Source organism: Ptychodera flava, chromosome 21 (assembly GCF_041260155.1).
Source record: "Ptychodera flava strain L36383 chromosome 21, AS_Pfla_20210202, whole genome shotgun sequence".
Taxonomy (NCBI): domain Eukaryota; kingdom Metazoa; phylum Hemichordata; class Enteropneusta; family Ptychoderidae; genus Ptychodera; species Ptychodera flava.
Genome location: NC_091948.1, coordinates 9,590,479 through 9,604,367, shown reverse-complemented (window position 1 = coordinate 9,604,367; position 13,889 = coordinate 9,590,479). Strand labels below are relative to the sequence as shown.

General features: G+C 37.4%; 1 protein-coding gene across 11 annotated transcripts in view; it reads right to left on the bottom strand.

The window, feature by feature from the left end:
* LOC139121341 (SHC-transforming protein 1-like) overlaps positions 1 to 13,272 on the bottom strand; it is a 102,700-nt gene extending 89,428 nt beyond the window's left edge. For 4 of the 11 annotated variants that reach the window (XM_070686147.1, XM_070686151.1, XM_070686154.1 and 1 more), the window contains exon 1: positions 12,858 to 13,010. The gene's annotated coding sequence lies outside the window, so the exon portion shown is untranslated. Of the gene's footprint in view, positions 1 to 12,857 lie in introns of all 11 variants that reach the window. The other 7 variants (XM_070686150.1, XM_070686153.1, XM_070686149.1 and 4 more) reach the window with 5 other exon arrangements.
* Between the last annotated feature and the right edge of the window lie 617 nt (positions 13,273 to 13,889).

The following is a 13,889-nucleotide window of genomic DNA, read 5'->3' as shown; positions in this document are numbered from 1 at the left end:
CTCAATTAATTCCGCCGGGTAAGAGGAAGCGCCTTCCTCTGTCTGTTGGGGATATGAAAGCCACGACCAGAACGGACTCTCGTCTTAACATCACTGCTTATCAGGATAGTAACGCTCAGGTGCTGATCTTGAATACGGTCTATCCACCCTTGGAGTGCGTGCCAGTGGGGAGGGAGACGAGCGGCGACAAGTGCCTCTGTCGCTGTATAATTATCGCCGGTACATGGGAGGCGTCGACCGAGCCAACCAGAAGCGCAAGTACTTTCACACTGGGCGCAAGAACCACAGATGGTGGACATATCTGGCATGTTACCTGATTGATGTTGCCCTGGTAAATGCATATATATGCTTCAAGCATGTACACCCTGATAGTAAGCTGACCCATAAGATGTTTCATCTGCGTGTCGGGAAACAACTCATTGGCGGTTATTGTGGGCGATCGCAGCCCAGTGTGAGAGAGGTCGAGGCCACCGTTTCTCTTGCCTCGTACATCAATCCACAAAATCAGCCGATGCACGTTGTCAGCCGTTTGGAGGGGCGGCAGAAGTGCTGTAAAGTATGCAGCAGAGAGGGTAAGACCACTGCGAGCGGACGACTGTCTGAGACGTCCAAAGGATGTAGTCTGTGCGGGGTTCATCTTCACGAGGGCGAGTGTTTTGCGGCTTTTCATCATCGCATGATGCTACGAGGTAAGAGGAGCATTGGCGTGCAGACCTCTACTCACACAGCCCCGACGACACCCATCAGCAAGAGAACCGACGTAAATAACGGACAGGGGACAGCTTCGCCTAACAGTGGCTTGACTGTATTCTCAACACGGACCATGATCACATTTTGAGCACGGTTGTGCCGTTTGTTTGTGCTTTACGATCCCGCTGATTGTAAATTGAAACACGGATTATTTTGTACAATCCCCCGATTGTAATCTTTGTAACACGGACCATGCACTCGGACGTCGAGACAGACTCTGAGATTTATTATTCGGCATAATGTAAATTATTCCCGAATAAAATACTATCTATGGATCGCATATTTTCGTTTGTTTTGTTTAGACGGATTATTTTGTACAATTCCCCCTATTATAATTTTTGAAACACGGATCTGCCACCCCGATTGTAATTTTTGAAACACGGACCATGCACTCGGACGTCGAGACAGACTCCGAGATTTATTGTTCGGCATAATGTAAATTATTCCCGAATAAAATACTATCTATGATCGCATATTTTCGTTTGTTTTTTTTTACCCCCACTTTCGTTTTTGGCAGATCCGTAAGGACGCTATAGTAATGGATGAACGTGCGTTGTATCACGTGGGAGGGGCACAGCCCAACAGAGGCTGTGCTCGTGCGACGTAGACGTTGTACCAACCATCTGTCGTTGGGGTTAGTGCATAGAGCAGTTGCACTGTCCAGAGCTAAGGTGGTACAAAACTGCACCTTAGTAACAACTGCACAACTAACCTGTTAGGAAACGGTAACACTAACGAGCTAAGTGTTCACTGAACTGGCCAAACTACGTACACGCCTTCCTTCAATGGCGGAACTATGTCGTTGACACTACGTCAAAGCAGACTGCAATGTGCGACTCTTCCAAGTCGTTCAAAGTACGTGGCCAAGTGACACAACCCAGGGGAAACAGGACAGGTTTGAGGGTGCTCCCGCACCCATAGCACTAACCACTGGGTCTTCTACTAACCCACGAGAGAGGTGACGTTTCCCCGGTGTGGCCGTGCGTGCCGGCGAACGAGCTTTACTTCCGCGAAAGTAAGCTAGAAAAGGGCATAAAAGTGCACGCCCCCGGGGCAAACAACGCCCGTGACCTCGTCATTTTCTGGACACAACCTCATCAGCGGTTGCCCCTCTATACGGGCATGCAAAAATTTTTGAAGTCTAACACGTATATGGTCGGTAATCGTACCCCGAAAATGCGGTATTTCCCGCCAAATGCCTGGCAGGAAAGCGTGCAGGAGAGCCTATCTTCTGTAGACACGGAAAAGGGGGCCGGTTTTGACCGACTTGGCAGGATAACGGACAGGGCGCTCGGCAGGAAAAGGGTTTAAAACACCTTAGAATAGTACATTCATGTGTGTAAACACCACTGGTTAAAATTTTGTGTATCTGGCTGATTGGCTGCCCCTTGAATTGGCATTTTCCTCAGTAGTCACAGCAGATGGAAGACCTATTTGGCAAAGGTGTCTTCAAAACTCCCACATAACAGATGCATCCAGTTCACTTGCACTGATTGCATCATTAACACTTTGAAACACATTTGGCCTTTTTATGCATCTTTATACCATGCCAGCATTCATCAATCTTCAAACAATCTGAAGTAGTTGACACTTGTTCTACACCACACTTGCCGACGTGATCATTGTAGCAATTGACAGGAAAGGGTTTTTCCTATCCTTCACTGAGAACAAACAGTCACCTTTATAAACTCCCACTCTTTCAACATGCAAAGGTGTATGACCTGTATGACCTGTATTATACGTATCATCAAAGACACCCCTTTTCCTATACAACACCATAACAATGAATGTGCTATTGACGTATCTACAATGGAAAATCAGCAACTTCAGAGCATTCCAAAAGATAAGAAAACCAATATACTTGCACTGGTTCAACTTTCCTAATTGCCTTACTTCCTTTTCATCTTTTCATTAATAACATTCAATTTTATCAAATATTAGAGCAGGAGTCTTCAAGCTTGTCTTGGCTTACTGTACTTTCACAGAATAAGTAAAAAGCAACAAGCACTCAATGAAATTAAATGAATTCTATGGTTGACCTGCAGTATCCATGTGAAATCATGTCCACCATAAGACAAATATATTAATGTTTCTTTTGAAAAGATTTAAACCCATTCTGAACTGACTTGGATATCGCCAGTATGTCCCATATGCTTGTAGTCACAATGTATTTCAATCCAGTATCAATCTGTTTTTGTGAAGGGCAGTTCACTCACTGAAAACAGCAAAGAGGTCAAACGAAAAGCAGTGGGAAGCAGGTCAGTCTGTATTCTTGTCCTCATCAAAGACATGCGTATACATGTGCAATTCAACCAAATGGTACCACTTGAAAGATGTTGAGCGCATCACATTTACGATTTGAAATGTGAATTACATGATGTGAATGTTTTCAACTGCTAGCTGAAGGCACACCAATGAGAAATTCACTCTAGTTTGTTAGGTTAAGTACCAGCACTTGGGAAGTGGTGCTTCCTATAACAATTTGATATCAACATTTTACAGGGCCATATCTGTAATGTCTTCTCTCCAAAGATGTTCACAACTGCAAGTTGAGAGCGAAACCAACACTCCATCAACTTGAAGTTCAAACAACATTACCTTAAGGGCTTCCACAAGTGTCATTTGATACAATCACTGCCAAACAGCAGTCAGAATATCAATATTCTTTTTTTTCTGAATTATCAACCCTGACACTTTGTATTGTATTGTATTGTATGGTTGAATTTGTAAATTTTTGGATGGTTCTTTGGCAGGCACACTTGTTCAAAAAAGATTACCATTGGCCAGAAAAACTCTTCAATGACGTGGAGTTGACAGATTGAATTTCTATCATGCAATAACACAGTCAAGGTTCTTTATTAATATTGGCAACCCTTGTAAATATTTACATGATTTCATACAATGGAAATGATAGCTGATAAATACGTATAAAGCCCATAACCTGTAGGTTTGCCTTCATTTGCAAACAATCACCATTGTTCATGACTGAGGTCCCCATTTGATGTAATTAGTATGGAAAAACATAGGGATGACAAACATTGATGGAGAGAATGGAATTAATGTGTATTTGTTCCTGTACCAAGCTGAGTGAAAGGTACATTCTTGCCTGTATGAGACATGCCAGATTGGTAAAAAAAGTATACGGCTCATTTATACTGTTTTTTTTAACAGACTCTGCACGGTACAATGGCATGTGTCAAACCTGACAGGAAAAGGGTATTGGCTTGAACTACAGTTGTATTTTCTGCTGTCTTTGTTTGTTTGTGAAGCATGGTTTCTTGGTCTACTCCTAAAATCACATCAAAATCTGTAGTGTTAAACTTGTCAACACACTTTGCATACCTGTGCATGGCCAATTCTGTAACTTTTCAATGGGATTCAAACTCACAGTGTTGACAAATGAATTTCAGTGTGTGGACTAGAATTTATTTGTTAACAAGAGCATTGTAGGGTATATTGTACAGAGTGTATTGTGTTTGCAGGTCTCATACTATGCATTTCAAGATACTTTTTGAAAGAAGAAGAAATTTACTTATTTTCTTTAATGAATATAACCATGATATGATCAAGAGTTACAGATGTTGTTCCTTAAAAATCAAGGAATAAGACATTATGAGTTTCATTGCCATTAAAGCCTTATTAGTTGAGTGTTGTCCTTATAGGCAAAGTTTAAAGGAAACCATTTCAAGGCTGTCTGACAAGAGGTAAAGCCATGGAGAAAAAAGACAACACAATAATGGCCAACTAAAGGCCATCTAAGACCATACTGCACGGAGCATTGACAAATGTTGGTACATGATAGATTGTCAGTAAGTCAGGTAATGAAGAAACTCAGAGGTATTTAGGAGTCCTTGCTCTGAATTTTATCTAGATGGGACAAAAAAGATACCTGTATTGAAAATGAAACTTGTGACTTCGGCGTATATCATAATGGACTGCATTATTCTTGCTTTTATTGCCTGACTACTAGGAAGAGAGCTTGAACAGTATGAATGTATGGTCATTTTATTGGTCAATATACTGTACTAAAGCTCTATGGTCTATGGTACAGTACCAATGGTATTGCCCATATTATAATTCCTCAGATTGCAAAATACAGTCACAACAGGAACACTGACAATAACCAGTAAATGCAGTTTATCATTTTTCCAAGTGAATCCCTATTCTGGCATATTGGTTTTCTATCTAACTAACCATTTCCTAAGGCTATACTGATTTTCCCTGCTGCATGCTTATGGCTGTTCTCTCCAACAGTCTTGCATTTTAAATATACAGAAACTGAAGCACGATGGTACACAACTGATTTGTACTGGAAATCAGAGCTGTGCCTCCTAAAACAAGAAGTCACCTGCATGCAGTGAATCCAAAATTTCACAAGTTATTTTAAAAATTTGCTAACCAAAATAATGTTTGTATTCAAGTACTCTGATATGAATACTTTTCTTGTATGGTAAAAGAGATCCAATATCCAGTGCTGTACAAAAAAACCGAAAGTTTAGTCTGATGAAAATGAAGGTATCATTGATAGAAAACTATATTTCTGCTGAAAAGTAAAATTATTTGTGCGTAAGTGGTGACCTTAAAACAGTTGTTATATGCTATAACTGATTTATTGGAGATCAGTCATCCATGGATATGTTTAACCATGGGTGCCTTCCCTGTATGACTCATAGGGTTTGGCACTTCGGTTTTAAAAGATCCTTTGTGATGCTCAACACCAACGTACTAAAAATATCTAACAATACACATGACTAAATAAATACACAATGACCTAAACAAGTGGAATAAAAGCTGATCCACTTATGAAATACATGTAAAACATTTTGTTCTGTCTGCTATGATAAAATGTGCCAATCTGTCATAGAAAATACCAAACTTTGGTCCACCCAAATTGTTCTTACTGGTGAAGGGGTTGAAACAGTATAATGAGAGATAGGGCACAGTATCAGGAGCTGACTAAGTCTGGTCATTCACTTTAATTACACAATAAAAACACTTTTTAGTATTATATGAAGTGTATTTTCACCATCATAATAACGAGTGAAGTCAGTCTTATAATATCAAATTTTATTCATATCTGTCGTCAAGCCACACAAGTTTCAGTAAAAAATGCAGTTGAAAAGGCTTGGAGCTAAACCACGAACCATAAAATACAATTTAACATTAAATCCAGGACTTGGGGCAGTTTTGACTTTGGTCACAAATCAACCACGGAAATAGAAAGAAAAGTCACGTTTTTAAAATGTCATTTGCTCCATTAATCAGACAAATCAATGATCCTGACCTACATTAACCTTTTTTCAATTATAGCGATGTAAAAATCTGTCACGATGGATATAGATCAAGCCGGATGTAAACACCTGTCAATTTGCAGAGAAGTTTGCCATCCACCAGGATTTATTTTGCAAAAATCATCAGCTGTCAGGGCAAAATAATGGGATTGTAATAAGCCCCTGTGGATGAACAATGACAGGAAATGAGTGACTGGTTTGGATTTATTCAAAATGTATCACCCAAATTGACATATTTATTTTCTAATGGTACCGAGTAGCTGGGACAAAATGAAAAAGAAAAATTGATTGAAATGTCAGTCAGAACACACACACTGTACTCACGTAAGCTACGACACTATATAAATTGAGCAAATATTTCACCAGGCGTTTTATGTTTTCTTTTTTAAATGCAGCTATTAGGTTTCAAATAAAATCAATGAAAACTGATGTACCCTACAGCCTTGCCATTTATCATAGAATCAAACAGAATTACATGCCATGTTATGTTCACATGTGTTTTCTATGCATGTTATTGATTTGAGAACACCATTAGCAATTAACAATGTAGTGTACAAATTAGCTACATGTCTAACACACAAATCTCATAAAAAAACACATAAAAATGATATTTGTCAAAGATAGTGGATGATGAATACATATTCATCATGAATAACAATACAGAGTTGACGTCGTTTTTCATCACCATGAATTTGGTGGAATTATTGTTTCCTATATTATGATGTCTGCGACAACATTAAATATTCAAGTTCAACATAAGAAATGATAGATTTTTATAGTAAATGTGATTTTGATATTCAAAGAAATAAATCGTCTAAATTTGTTCTGTTAATGGACACTGAAAAGATGAGCACATCAAATGGAACTCTGTGGCAAGCAGTTTGAACTGCTTGTTGACTGAACATTGGGCTTAATTTCACCTGAAAGCCCTTGGGATGTAGATAATGCATTGATGTAGGCGGACATTGAGAGAAGAAATAAGCTAACATCTCGGGGCAGCAGAGCCTTCGGCAAGACTGCTAAATAGCGAGGCCACATTAAATAATTCAATAATCCTGGGGGGTTCAGTGGCTTCAGAGGGTAATGGGAGGGACCATAATCAAAGGCCATTGCTTTCATGGTGAAAATTAGGCCCCGTTCTCAAGGTGTATCAAGTCTTTATCCAGAATAGGAACAACACAAATGGCAAACAGTATTTCCTGTATAGACATTTTAATCCCCTTTTCACTAGGTTTAATTTTCTGGAAGGCCTCTCCATTTCAACACTATGACATCACAAAAATATGAGAAATCAAAATACAAAGCAGCTGTGAACAGCTTGTATAATTTTGATACTTCAGATTGAAACATGGATACTCAAACTCATTACATGACAGGTAATGGAACTGATAACATATAATAATTTGTGCAAGATGGTTTGATTTTCAAGTTCATCAAAAATTGAGCAAATTTTCCACTTCATTTAGTTGGGTTACTGATGGTAGACTGTGGCCCAATGACTAACTGACATTTCGGTTCTAATACTACTTGAAAACTATAAAAACAGCAGTATCTTATAGAGTTGGCATATTTGTAAACAAGTTTAGACATAATATACTGCTTATTAACATTTTCAGCATTAATACAGGTAGCATGTTATAACTGTATTGGAACATTTTCTCTGTATCATGTTCTAACAGGGCAAATTAATACTTTATCAATCAATGTTATATGCTGTTATCACCTGCTTCAGTCAGTGCCCTATGAACCTCCCTTGCTCTAAACATCTCTGGCCTTGCCTTCAACACACTGGGATTAAGTCAGAAAATGGACTTTGGAAAATTAATACTTGATATCTGTGGGAGTTCATGGCATACGTGTACTTCAACCCAAAAAACAACCTGATTTGGGTCAACGCTATTGTTTTGAAGAGGTAAGAAAGATCACATACAGGAAATAAAGACTGAAACTGGTTATAAAATTTATGCATGAACTCAGTGTAGACTTTCAAATGTGCCAGCGTTACAAGGCTTTCATCCAAAATAAAAATGCTTCTCACTTTATAGTTTTCTGCTCTTTTGTTATTGCATATAAGTACAGCAAAATATGAACTACACCTCAGCATTGGTGTTACTAGGCCTTTTGACACTTGTGGAGTACATGGCATTTTCACCATCATGTTTTTTTTTATGATTAAAAATTAAAATAAAAATAAAAATTAGAAAAATTCAATGTTTCCCACGGAGTTACATATGGATAGCAGCCACTTTGAATTTTAAATATTGATAAATGTTAGGTGACTTGTTTCTCTGATACAAACATTTATAAGGGGACAACATATTTTCATTCTTGATTTTCAATAAGAATGAGTCAAAGTTTGCTAAAGGCAAGTTTGAACAAAAGTTGAAATTCTTCTGTTTCTGGGCACAGGTTACCAAACAGCAGGCCTCTACACAGTGCTCTGTAACTTTGAAGATCTAAATATTACAACTTCAAATTTCTGAATTAAATAGCAAGGTTGAATTTCCACAGAATCATAAATTATATGAACATACCATTTTAGACAAGGCACACTCAATTTTTTTACATTTCACTTCCTGAATGAAAAAAGGTCATGAGTTGAGGTTCTCCCGTTATATATTCATATACACCTACATGTATATTGTTTTAATTTCAGAAGCTTTAGCCTGACTTACAACATCATTTAGGTAAAATAGGACAAATACAAATTTCAAAATTTACCCATAGACTGTAGAGGAAACTCAAGGGTCTATGATTTTAACCAAGTGGCTGGAATGAAGGCCAGCAAAATAATATTCCCTACAATAGGATTTATTGAAGAAAACTGAATCAAAAGACTCTAACAAACCATATTTCTTAACTCTATCCGGTATATGTACTAATTTCCACTTTCCTTTTATAATCGTAGTTTGCCAGCATTATGATATTAGATCAGTATCTGATGTAGAAAAAATCCTGGAGCAATAAATACCGGTATACTACTCAGAATTGAGTACACACAATACCTACACAGTATGCCACACTGGTGTTCCATCAATAAATAAAATCTATATATCAAGAATTATTATACACCTACTGCCGTAACCTATGGGAGTTTGACCGTCCAATAACTTTCCGTATTTTGTATGGTACGCGGAGTCCCGAATACGGGAGACGCGCGACGCGCAATTTTCAGGGGTTTGTAGCAATTTTATTTCAACAATCGCGCGCGTTCCACTCATATCGCGCGTGCCGCATCCCTCAAAATTTACCATAGAATTAGTTTATATGGACGATTAATGGAAGGAGGTGTATAATAATAGGGTTATACACAAAATACGGCCCTGTATGGACTCGGGCTCAGTGAGTGACGTATTGGACTCGCCTTCGGCTCGTCCAATACGTCACTAACTGAGCCCTCGTCCATACAGGGCCGTATTTTGTAAATAACCCTATAATATTCAGTAGAGTCTCTTACATGTGATTACACTATGTTCTTGCCATAGAATGTTATCAAAATTTTGAAGAAAATGACCAGAAGCATCAAGGTTTAATGGCGTCTTTTCGACTTCAATGTTGCAAGCACATGCCACAGAATGAAACTGCATGTTTCATAATGAACTTGGAAGCATTTCTCTTGGTCCAAAATGTTGAGGTTAAAGGTTCAACATTTCCTCAAGTATGGTTTATTTCTCATGAACAAATTGCCATGTCGTATCAGTTTGCCAAATATGTCAATGCAGTGTTCTGATTAGACAAGAGCTCATTTGGCTGTTGTAAAATAGCTATAGTCCCTCAACTACATCTATGATGTAGTATATCATTGAAGGTTAACCCTTTGAATGCTGTAATTTTCTCCCGCCAAAATTTTAGTGCAAAATTTTAACAATTTTTATGAATTTTTCTGTAACTTTTTGATAATTTTGGCCCAAATGGACATCACATTTCATTGGCTACAGTTTTTTCTCAAAACTTTGGCAAAAATCTGAGAAAAATTGACTGGGGTTTATTTTATAAAGGGGACAAAAATAGACTTTGGCGCTCAAAGGGTTAATTAATTCATGTTACATCAAAGGATGTTTAGATGAAAGGGAGATTCTGGGTAAGAAATAATGATTTAAAATGCTGAGATTATTACACGTAAAACAGCTTTGCGAACATTTGGAAATTCATTTTTGAATTGACCTACGCTGTAATACCATGGGAATATTTGGCATAAGATTCACCATGTTTTGTGTTCCACTTGTACTGTCATGAGTGTACGAAGTATCCCTGTATCCCATCATTCACTATGCTTGATCCCAGGCTCTGACTTTTCATTCAACAACGCTTGCTGCATTTTGAAATCTACTGACACCTATTTTGGTATTCAAATTACAGAGAAAAATGCTCTTGAACGTTAGAAGTACATGTTGATATAATATGATAGCAACAGTCCCCCCCCCCCCCCAAATGGATACACTTGGTATAACTTGCGGCATATAGGACTTACTTGGTCACTCGTCGCATATGTCGCACATTGTATTAAAATCCTATTTACACCCTCTTGAGGCAATGTTATTGCAACATAGCTGTATACTGAATAATTATATTCTACTCATGATGTTACCGCTTTGATCAATATCTAAAAGCACATCACAAAAAAAGCCTACAAGTCTGTGCTGTCACATCATAAGGTCAAAATGATTTCACAAATCAGTGTACGACAACCAACCTGGGGGATCAAAATATAAGTAGTCAGGAAGGTAGTTATAACAGAAAAATAACTTGAATGCCTAAATTACAAGTGCAAATATCCAGCTACATGCAGGCCTTTCAGAGAATCACCTTTTTTCATTTTGATACTTGTCCGTTGCTTGGAAATTTGACAAGCTCACAGATGGTAGATGAGAAACATTAAAGGCAGAATGACTTTTTGCTAATATTTGCTAAAAATGATCAAAAGTGAGTATACCAGGAGTTCTGGTCGACCACTGTCATTACTAGACTGTATATGATTCATTTTCCATTTCATATTCACACACAATACAAAGAATCTTTCATAAGGCTCCAACTTATTCTTTATTGACAGTATGTGTTCATCAGCAGCTCTTTCAACTCATGTCCATAGATAGCTAATGTAATGCCCATGGACAGAGATATATAACTGGTAATATCTTTGCTGTTTGTAATTCTCCCAAATGAAATTCCTCTAACCCATTACCCAAATAGCTGCCTTTGATTTTGGGTCATAAAAAAGACCCAAAGTTATAGATCTAATATTCATCACTGGCATATCTGAACTGCACTTCAGCTGTCTGCCTGTTCATTAATCTGTAATATCATCTCATGGCTAAACATTTATTAATTAATTTATCATAAGCAGGCTACAAATGCTTTCTTTTTTTTACCAAAGCTCAACATTGCACTGTCTGGATCAACACTGGTTGAAATTGACTCTGGATCAAATGTAGAGTCAGTGTATACAGCAGTAATATTCCTGCTTTTATTTTTTATTAAGTTCTGTATTAAAACTTTGGCTTTCAACAAATGCTTTTTGATAGCTAAATCTATATGTGCTTTACGTCGCATTGTGGTGCTAAATGCATAAATTACTCTAAGCAGATTGGAAATCTACAACTGATGTTTCTTTAAGTCTAGATGTACTTGATTTTGTAGAGTCTGGTAGCAATTGCAAACCTATCGATGCCGAGAAGACTGCACCAACAAACGTTTGCAGGCAACCCGACAACAGTTTCATATGCCCGTTTCCACATTCTCAAATACTCTATGGTATGTACAGACACAAAAAACAGGTAATAAATTATCCCAGTGTAAAGACAACTTGTTGGAAGTCATTAATTAATGTCACTGGTCTAAATTTACTAGGAATTTTACACATGTCAAACCAATTCATCATTGAAAGTCCTGAAAATTCACAAAACAATTTAAGTTTATGTCACAAGCTCATGATAAATTAACATCCCTAAAATGGTATCCTAGAGAGCAAAAAGAACACAAAATCATGAAACGGCTTTCGAATGCACACATTCATACAAAATATAATCTACACTGTCAATGGCTTATATTATACTCATAAACCCTTATAGTTCAACACTAGAATAGTTACCCCTTCAAAATGAAGCTCTTATTTTAGAAGTGCTTGAAACAAAAAACAAACGTATGGCTTATGTTTAGCTTCACTCTCACAACGTAAAAGTAGATAAAATCGGGGACTCATAGAGTCATAAACATCCCCCCCCCTTTCCTCCTGTCACATTTCATAGTCATGTGACTACCAGCCCACTGTACCTGGTAGAAAAAACATTTCCTGGACTATAATAGACGGTGGGCTAAATCGAAAACAAAAGCAACGTTCTCTGGGGAGAAGGCTGGCCGAACAGTACAGTGCGTTCATTTTTGAATCGACTAAGATTTAATTAAGAAAAATAATACTGACTATGAATAATTGAGAGCGCATTTCCAAGAATGGAACATAAGCAGACAGACCGCAGACGGTAGAGGCCATATATATACATATGCATGACAGTTCAAACGACAAAATGCAATATCTGAAGTCGTCTTACTAGGTCCGCCTACAGCATTTACTTCATCACGACAAAGAGACGAATTATTCGATAAACAAGCCGCTGAAATATCACTGACTTCTTCGCAATAGTTGGAAATTCAATTTTTTAAAAGGTCACAGTCGACTCATTAAAAGTTTGTACATTTTATCGATATGCCAATCAAAAACAAGTTGCGTTCACGAAGAAAAAGATAACACCTCGACGTTCGGTGTTGTTTACGGGTGCGATGAGAAAGGCGAACCTTTGGAGCAAATCTTAAAAAACCTACCTCGATAACAGGCGGTTGAAAACAGCAGACTGGGATCAGTGCAGAATGTACGGAAGTAGTTCCTTCGAGAGTATAGTAATGTTATGAAGTTCGACTTTTAGGAGAGATGGTTATCGACTCGCGACACGGAAACGAAAACTCACTCACTCACTCGGGTCTCTGCCACTACCCAGACTCCTCTGCGGCTTCCGTAAATGGCGATAAATGTTTTGATACTGAACACATGAACGAACTACAGCTTGTGGCAAGGCGTGAACCTGGACTCTCGCGCTCAGATCAGCGTTTTCCGTGGTACATACATACATACATACATTTACAATAAACATAATTCAAAATGTGATTCCACCGATTGCTTATCATTGTACTAGGTTGTTCAAAGTGACTCTGTGAATGATCGATTTGCAAAAGTTTCACTGGCCAAATTTATTTACACAGTCCATGTAGCCGACAATGAGATGCAAATGATATGCGGTTAAGGTCTCCTCAACTAACTTTCAGCTGGTTTTTCACTTTCTACTATTTTTATAGTATTTTTACAAAGGCACAGACTTATTCTACCTGCAACTTAAAACTGACGGTGATTTTGTAGCTCATTCTTTACTATTTTTAATAGTTTTTGGTAGCCGGTAACACACACTTCGTGTTCGTGTCGGCTACATGGACGATCTGCCAAATTTATTTATTTATTCATTCACTATTTATTTTAGTTATTTATTTGTTTGTTTGTTTATTTGTTGATTTATTTGTCCATTCAATCTTCATTTACTTACTCATCTATATCATTTATTGTTCACTCGCCTATCAATTCATCCAATAAATTCTTCGATTTTTTAAATCCTTTTAAATCAGACACACTAAAAGACAAGAGTAGATAGAAATTTGTACAAAACACAATATCTTCATTTATAAATTATGATAAATAACTATAATAATATATATATATATCTATATATATATATATATATATATATTTTTATATATCTTCACATACACAGATATATGTATATATATAAATGTAATTATTAATGTAAT